The following is an 8,823-nucleotide window of genomic DNA, read 5'->3' as shown; positions in this document are numbered from 1 at the left end:
CATTCATATAACATTACAGGCCGTCTCTGGGCCTGAGGCAAATTCTGCTCTTCCCTCTTTAATTATTTAGAAGAACAAGAGACGAAGACGGCTCGGACACAGCCAAGACAGGCTGGTGAGCCTGGTTCTGGTTTGTAGAGCTAATTATCAGCTAAGGTGCAAGAACCGTATTTTAGAAAAAAAAAACGAGTGAAGTTCAGTGAGCAAAGGCAAGAAAAAGTGAAGCACCCAACTCCAGGGGGTGGGGATCTTCAAAGTAAGTGCACATAGTGCTAGGAGGCTTTAAAAGGTTGAAAATCATTCTTTTAAAAGGGTCTGGAATAAACAGTTTTCTTTTTCTTTTGCCGGAGCCAGACTGCATCCCAGTCTGTCATCAGACGTAGAGCTGTCTGAAAGAGAGATTGAGTAGGCTACATGCCAATGCCCTAAATGGTTAAGTGCCCTGAGTGCCAGCGCGTCTGGCATGGTGACAACTGGCACAGCACGGCACCCACTGAATTACATTACTGTCAGCCTGCAAATTATAAAACCTAACGCAGAGGCTCAAATTATGCCTTCATTTGGACAATCTAACGGGAGTGCTTTTCACTCTATGTGATAAATGTGTCCATTTACTCAGGCGAGACTGCGGAAGGTTACGGCGGCGGAAAGCAGGGAAATGCCAACTTGACTCCGACAGCCGGCGCCCACAATACATCCTGACAACCATTTCATCTCATCTTAACCATGACAGTGATAGCTGCAACTGCAGGCTCATGAAACAATTCCTTTGGTTAAAGGTAATCGTTTATGGCGCGCGGCATAAGTCCTGCATTCACGCGTACGCCAGGCGTGCACGGCTGAAATAATACGAGCGTTTTCAGGGCATTAGAACTACACCCGGAGATGCATTGGTTGTTGGTGCGGCTGGGGAATCGTTTCGCTTGTCACCAAAGAAAGAACAAAAGCCGGAGGATGAAGTTCGGCCAGGAAGAGCCGGATGAATGATGTATGTTAATGCTTGTCTAACCAGTGTCTCGATTTCCAAAGCCCTTTATGTGGAGCCGCTTGAATTTCACTTCCTGTGTGGCTTTTGCCATTAGCACGAATGGCATGTGTAGCGCCGGTGAACTCCAGCACCGCATGGTTGGGTCCCTTCACCGAACGCACACCTGACTGACTCGACTACAGAGCACATTATCAAGCAAATTCGGTGTTCAGCGAAGTTATTTATTTATTATCTGGCGGGTCCGTGGCCCCCGCAGGGCTCCAGTTTGAGGTGTGCGATATAGAGCTGTTAGACGAGCTGAAACGCTCTGGGCGCGGGGCCTCGCGAAGCCTCAGGGCCACGCTGCGCTCTTTATCGCGCAGCTCAGTAATTGGAAGAGGGAGGCTCCCGCGCTCTCCGCCTCGCGGGGCGGACTGCGGTTCACAGATGTCCAGTTGCGGATCATTAAGCCCATAGAGTCGGGCCAGTGAGTGGAGCGGTCAACTGAGGCCTGCAGCTGTGTGTGTGTGCATAACAATGCACGCCTCTGTGTCCCTACCTGTACAGAATGCTTCTCCTCACAAGTGTGTCATTTGTGATGCATTATAGGTTGCGAGAAAGTGAGCATGCACACACGTTGCACATACGTTTTTTGCGCACATGCGTCGGTGTGTCCGCACGAACGAAGGCGCGTGGAACGCAGTGCGTGTGACCTGTGCGCGTGTGAGTTTGCGCTCCACAGGTGCAGGGGCCTGCTCAGGACAGAACAGAAACATTAGCCCCGGGGCCACGCTGTTTCAAATGCAAATGGCTTGCTCGGTCCCGGACAAAAACAGGCTTGTAAAATATCAGCGCCCCGTGGCTTCATTCAGAAAACAGGGCCGCGAGGCCTCCACGCACCCTCTCCAGTGCGGCGGCTGCGTTTCACTGTACTGGACAGGTGGTGTAAATTTAACAAGACCACCATTCTGTAGTGCAGTGAAAGTGCCTCTGTGCCCCACCGCTGGAACCCAACTAAAAAATATAGAAGACTGTAACGAGGCGTCCAACGCACGCAGGTTAAAAAAAAAAACGATGGACTGTCTGGACTGGACTGGATCAAATTTCCATTTTCAGACATATTATTTACAAGCAGTTGCACCGTTACAGACGGGCAAACCCCCTCCTGGAAACTTTAGGATTTATTTCCGAGCCATAATGAGTTACGGACATCAGCGGATGTTCTTTGGCGGTTAGAAACTCCCAGTCTCCTCGGCCCTTTCCATGGTCTGTTCAACAGAATCTTCTGGACAGTTAACACTCACTGGGAAGCCCCTGTGAAGCATCTCCATGTGCTATCATCATTGCCAGAACCAGAGTCTGCTGAACTGTGTCTTTGGTTTAAGTGTCCCTGGAGGAGACACTTAGATACATAAACCCATGGAAAAATGTGGTGTGCTTTTATTTTTGTAAAAACTTTGTAGTCACATTATCACATGTAAACTGCACAACAGAGGGGACAATTGCCATTGGCTGAGGAGGAGCTCTGGCCCTGCCCGCCCTGGCGTGTTTATCTATCGGGACCCTGACAACATCGAGGGGCCGGGAGATCGGGAGCAGCCTGAGAGTCGGGCGAGTTTCCCATGGTGGACGCTGTCTGATGGAGCTAGCAGATGCGGTCCAAGAAGGCCTGTACTATTAGAGGTAAAGCCAGGAGTGTCCGTTTTAGAAGCTCACAATCAATCTAAATTGATTATTTGTTTCTACAATTTATGGTTTCTTGTTATGCAGTGTGCCTTGTTTGTTATTTTTTTTAGATGTTGGCCTTCTAAGACCTCCCTGACATTTGGGACTTTCCGAAGGTAAATATATTGGGGTCTGATAGTTAATTTTTGTGTCCAAAATTGAAGTGTGTATATCTGTTGGGCTCTTTTTTTTTTTTTTTTTTTTTGCCAAGTGTCACATCATGCATTCTGTCAGCTCTTCACACAGCCAGTGGACGTTAAATTCACCCGTCTGTCCAGCAGTCCTGGCCTCGTGTCACAGCCCGTCACCAACAAACTGTCTGGACAGTCCTCCTAAGCATCTGAATATCAGAGAAAGCTGAAGTGGCTGAGAATTAAGGGAACAAGCTTCGCCAGCAAGCGCATGTGTCAGATCTGTTTTTGACTTGAGAGGAAAAACGTGGAAAGGCGAGATGTTTCACCCACTACAAGCAGACATGCTCAGTCTTTGTTTCACAGTTTAGATTTTTTAAACAATGCATCTTTTGAGAGGCACAATACACTACAGAGGCCCTGCCAAGTTATGTACAAAAGTCTAATATGTATTAATTCAGATACTTAAATAATTAAACAATTCCATAATTAGAATCAAATCTGTTCCTGGTCACTCTTTTCAGTTGCCCTAATCTTTTTTTTTTTTTTTTTTCAAATAAAGCAGCTCTTTCTAAGGATTTCATCAAATTGGTGATGGTTAGATATGGTTGCTCAGAGTACTGATAGAAGCTGCTTTGTGTGGCTTTGAAAGGGCCTCAGATGTTTTTTTTTTTGTATTCCTCCAGTGAAATCATGGGACTCTTTCAAATGCATTCCTCTAGATATTGCCTGTCCTCCTTTGTAAAGTAATCAAACATGCCGAGCATTTCTAGAATCATCTTTAATATAGTGAGTGCAGGGCTCTCCAGGCTTGGCCTGTTTAAAAAAAAATAAAAAAGGCTTAAGGGACAAGGGACCGCAAGAGAGAAAGAATGGACTTGAAATAAATACCTGCTCTCTGTCCCTGCTGTTGGGAAAATCACTCATAATTAGCCACTGTTTGTCCTCAGTGAAGGAGTTTAAAGAGAAAGCTGGAGCAGAGTCATTACACACACACACACACACACACAGCCCTCACTGCATCCAATATCTAACCTCCCCGTAAAGTGCAGGGCGTGCATTCTCCCCAAACATTTATACTGGAAATAAATACAGCGTCAGACAGACTTATTTGAGTGCAGTGAATCAAATGCTCACACACTTGGTAAAACCTACCATGTAGCAAAAAGTAAGGTCAGCGTTACTTTGGGTTCGGGAATGTGCTATATGATAACTATTGTGTATTATATATTTTATACAGAATTTCACACGCTGGTCCAGTGTTAGACTTTGACATTTGTCACTTTGTTTGGATTTCATTCTCTATGTCTGTAATTTCTGTCACACGGAGTCCATGTTTGATGTCTGCTCTGGTGAGTAAACTGAAACTACCCTGTGAGAGGAAGTAACATTTAAGTCTAAAAACTAAAAATAATACAGTGAACACAGTTTCACAAAGCCTTACCTCTGTTGCCAAACAAATATATATATTTTTTTCAAATAAATATGCAGGTATGCAGATCCGCGTCATTTTGTAAAATTGGTTTTTAGCAATGTAATTAACAATGTAAATTAGGTTTTAATACATTTTTTGTTTGTTTTGGGCCAAAATGCTGTTTATTTCTTTATGTAAATGTAATGTAATGTAATTTGCTACAAAATTATAACGAATAGAACAACTAATTTAAAAGCCTTCAGAATTGAAATTCTGCTTTCTTTTTGTAGGGATATATTTATATATATTATGACTGTAGGAACACACGCATATACAAATGCATATGTGCAAATTTGTAATATCATATTTTATAATTCAATGTATATACAAAAGAATAACTCATTGTTGTGTACTAATTGTATATGGCTTTTTAAGAAACACAAAGAAAAATCAAGTAAATGGTGAGAATTAATACTTGACCTGTATATTGATCTAATTTGATAAGAAATTATATTATTTTGTGTCTGCATTAGGATCGTCATAGATGATGCCTGTGTTCCAGATGGCGCTTTTCATCCTTGCATTAATAAAATGACCACGCCGTACAACCCCAAGAGTTCTCCTGCAACGTTCTCGGAAGAACAGAATGGGCCCTCACACAAGAACAGGAACAAAAGGCCAAAGGCTGTCTGGAGCGCTTTGTCCACTCCGCTTGGACGCCACGTGCTGCACTTTCAGCGTGGAGGGCTGTTGTTTTCCGTGGTGACTTCCATCACTGACTTCTTGACTAAATGCTTGTTTTGCGTCTTTTTTTCATTTTTTAAGTGAGTTTTAACAGTGAGTTTGAATCTGTTTTTATTTTAGCCTGCCGGTCCAGCGTATTGCGGGCCTCTGCTCAGATGCTTCATTTCTCAATGAGAGGCTATGGTACGTGAGTATCTGAATGCAATGAAAAGGCCTGACAGAAGAGCAAAAAAATAATGAAGTAGACAAAGGCGAAGAGCGGAAGGAGTATAGAAAGAGATAAACAGGGCTGAGAACTGGCAGCCCTCGCATGACGGTTGAGACAGGAGGCTTTTGTGGTTTCAGCCTGAGCTAAATATACGAGGTGAGGTTAACCTGCCAACATTTTAACTGCATGCAGTGGGAGCCTTGGCCATATTATAAGCTAATTGATGTAGGCAGGACTGTAAAAGGATCGACAGATTTAAAGGCCGGAAACATTTTTGTGTCTTCTGTATGTTTAGCTGGCAGCATAAAGGTCTGTAGTTATGGTTAGAGGTCAGCATCTAGTCGATTGGAGAAGGGGGGTGGCAGCAAATGATACACTTCAAATTACATTAATACGGTTGTGTTACAAAAAGTGCCTGTGTGTCTGAGAGAGCACGTGTGTATGGACATGTCTGTGTACTGGCATGTTCGGTGTAGCCATGGGTCACGAACTTACTTAGTTGCAGTCGCAGGTTCAAACCAATGTACACCTTGAGTAACAAATGTAGAATGTAAAATCATTAACATGAGTAAAGAAACCACAGCCAAGTATCCATAGAAACCCAAAAACTCTTTCAGGACTGTTGGAGAACCTGAATTATGTCTACCTTAAGTTCAGGAAAGCCATGAGAGTGAAATTATGTCATCGCAGTTCACTGCTTTTGTAATGCCATGGTGGCCCGGGCTCACCAGGTGGCACCACTGAACAGTTTTATGGTACTTATGACCCACATGTGTTTTGGTTAAAGGCCTTTTGCGTCACTCTCAGTCCCAGATGATCTATTGAATGTGATGTTAAATTCTTTTCTTTTCGTTTGTGTGCGTTTCCGACCATCATGACACTTTTTTTTCCCGTCCCACACCCTACTTTGCATGACAGCTTTGAAAAGTTTAAAATATGAAATATTTTGCTTTACAGTGTTTTGGCTTGAGTCTTTAGATTTGTTCTTCATTCTAAAAAATAGAATTAAAAGAAAGATATTCCATTGTAAATAGTAGCCTAGTGGGTAAGACACTTGCCTATGAAACCAGAATAGTGCAAATTCAGAGATTCATACCCAACTTACTGCCATTGTGTCCCTGAGCAAGACACTTAACGCTGTGTGTCTCCAGGGGGGGACTGTCCCTGTCACTACTGATTGTAAGTTATTCCTAAAAAATAATAATTTTTATCTTTGGCAAATAAGAATAGTTTAATCAGCAAAGCATCCCCACATTTGAGAACCACAGTTGTACACTACGGATTGATATGTGTGTATGACTATGAATGAATCACTTCCTCTTGGTGGTGAAATTTGAAACGTAGATTACTGTGTGTTGTAGAGTTTATGTTTCTGCACTTTTATTCTGATAATAACTCTTACTTAATGCCCACTGTGCCTTCTGTTGAATATTGCTCCCTGGGGTGATAATTGGGGTGCTCCCTGGGGTGCTCTGGGAATTGTTGGTATTTTTCAGGAAAGCGTTGTGTCTTACTTTTCAAACAGGAGTGAAGCTTGGTCTGAATCTCACTGCCATGTTGCCCAGCAAAAAGAGATGAAAAATTGGTTGACCAGTTGAATTGCCAGAATCGAGATAAAAAATTTTTTATTAGTAATTGTCTAATTGAAAATGGATGCAGATTCTTGGCTTGACAGTGTATTCTAGGGTTCAGTTTAAAACATAATAATGTTCTAAATGTTCAATGTTCTAATCCCCCCAAATTCTGCTGATGTTTGGGAATCAAGGCCAAAAAGTAGCCATGTGTTGAATGAAAAAAACCTGTTTTGTTTAATCATCTTTAGTAATTTTGGCTTTCAATTTTAACCTAATGCAGTCCTTTATAGTATATTTATAATATAACTGTATATTTCTGTAAATCATGAAAACATACTTGATGTGTCATTAGCAAACATTTCCCATGTACTACTTTGTCTACCATGGCGCTTTGAAAGTAGGGCCCTCAGTCACAAACATGTATTTTTCACTTGGTGGGGAGGGCCGAGAGAAGGACGGGAGCTGGAGGAAAGTTGGCAACAAGAGCCCGGGTCCTTTCACACTCCCCGGCTCTGTTCATTGTTCCCGCACTCGCCGGAAATAATTCCAATTTAATGGCTGCTCTTGGCCGGAGCGTCGCATCGATTGTTTTCCCTCTCGCGCCACCACCAAGTGCCTTTTGCCGGCCACGCCTCCGGGTTTGTCCCCTGCCCTTGTTTCAGGCTGAGAAGCAGATGTCATGTGTTTTCGTACACAATCAATATTTTGTTCCCGGCAGTGTCATAAGACGTGCTTGTCATAATAGCATGTCATCTGAAAAGAGCCGTACGGGTGTCCACATTCATTCTGACCTAATGAACAAAGTGAACAAATTGTAACGGTGTAATGATTGTCTCCACACCGTCTATAATGATGATGATAACAGTGCCGTGTTGTAATTTAAATGCTATTTCGGCCCCATGCTTAATGATGATATTTCTGAAAAGTCATGTAATTAATATTAAACAATTACGTACATTGAAGTGCAAACGGCCACATAATGGAATGGGTGAATATTAAGCGTTTCTGCCGGAGTCTGGGGTCAACGTGCACCAGGCGCTTAGAGGCATATTAGCCACTTGGTTATGATAAATTATAACTGGGTTGCCACAGCAACGGGGGGAACGGTTCCTTCTGCTCTCCTCACAGAAGCAGAATTTACGGAACTTGAGCAGACTTCGAGAGAAATATATTACCGGGCACATTTGAATTTTTATTCGTTTGATTTAAAAATGATTTATTTATTTTAATGCTTTGCGAGACGAGCGGAAACTGCTGTGCACTTGTGAATTTTGGACGTGTTGGCCCAGCCGCCTTTCTGGACACTCGGCTGTTTTCGCAGGGCCTGTCACCACTCATTTCACAATTACACTCCAGAAGTTGGACGCCGTTTTTTGGGTTTGGAGCAGAGGCGCGGCGTCCCCCCGCCGAGTCCCTGGTGGGCCCATTAGGGCGCTTTGCCGGCTGGCTCGCTGGCTCGTCTGCCCGTTCCGGGAGCCGTTCGGCTCAGGGGCCTTGGAGCCTCTCTCTTCGACTCCCTCTTTTCGATCCCCCCCTCAGCCCAGCCAAGAGCAATGGCTCTCTGATGGCTCACTAATACACTGCATGACATCTCGGTGGCGCAGGATATTTATCTGGCTGTCTCCCGTCCCGCTCCGTCCGGGCCGGTGACAGCCCAGAGCGCGTTTATAATACAGACTTATTTATGAGTGTTTGGGGAATGGGAAATGTATTTTTTGGAGGGGCACGTGTAATTGCCCTTTTGGAAATGCACTCACATGCAGCATTACTTCCAGGAGCTTTTTTGCTGGATTTTACAGCACATCGGCCTGACAGCAACTACGCAAATAAAATACATTTGGTTATAAACAAAGAACGACCGACCACACAGGGCAGCTGCACCAGATGCAGCAGGCTGAATGCAGAATCTGCTGCAATGAATGCATCCTGTTACGGTACATGAAAAGCAACATATTCATATTCTGCTGTGCTAAATTTATTATTAGCCTCCTCACACCTCCAGGGCGGTGAGTTTGAAACCCGGCTTGGACTCTGTGAGAGTTTGCAAGCTCTCCCCATGT

The 8,823-nt window shown here is 43.8% G+C and overlaps 1 long non-coding RNA gene across 2 annotated transcripts; it reads left to right on the top strand.

The window, feature by feature from the left end:
* The first annotated feature begins 2,550 nt into the window (after positions 1-2,550).
* On the top strand, positions 2,551-7,158 carry LOC114770518 (uncharacterized). Of its 2 annotated transcripts, XR_003743349.1 has the most exons (4): positions 2,551-2,650; positions 2,764-2,808; positions 4,771-4,999; positions 5,102-7,158. It is a non-coding gene; the product is annotated as an uncharacterized LOC114770518 (long non-coding RNA). The 2 variants fall into 2 exon arrangements; XR_003743348.1 differs by lacking the exons at positions 4,771-4,999; positions 5,102-7,158 and adding an exon at positions 2,927-3,000.
* The last annotated feature ends 1,665 nt before the right edge of the window (positions 7,159-8,823 follow it).

This window comes from Denticeps clupeoides, chromosome 20, assembly GCF_900700375.1.
Source record: "Denticeps clupeoides chromosome 20, fDenClu1.1, whole genome shotgun sequence".
NCBI lineage: Eukaryota > Metazoa > Chordata > Actinopteri > Clupeiformes > Denticipitidae > Denticeps > Denticeps clupeoides.
This window is presented reverse-complemented; position numbering and strand designations above follow the sequence as displayed.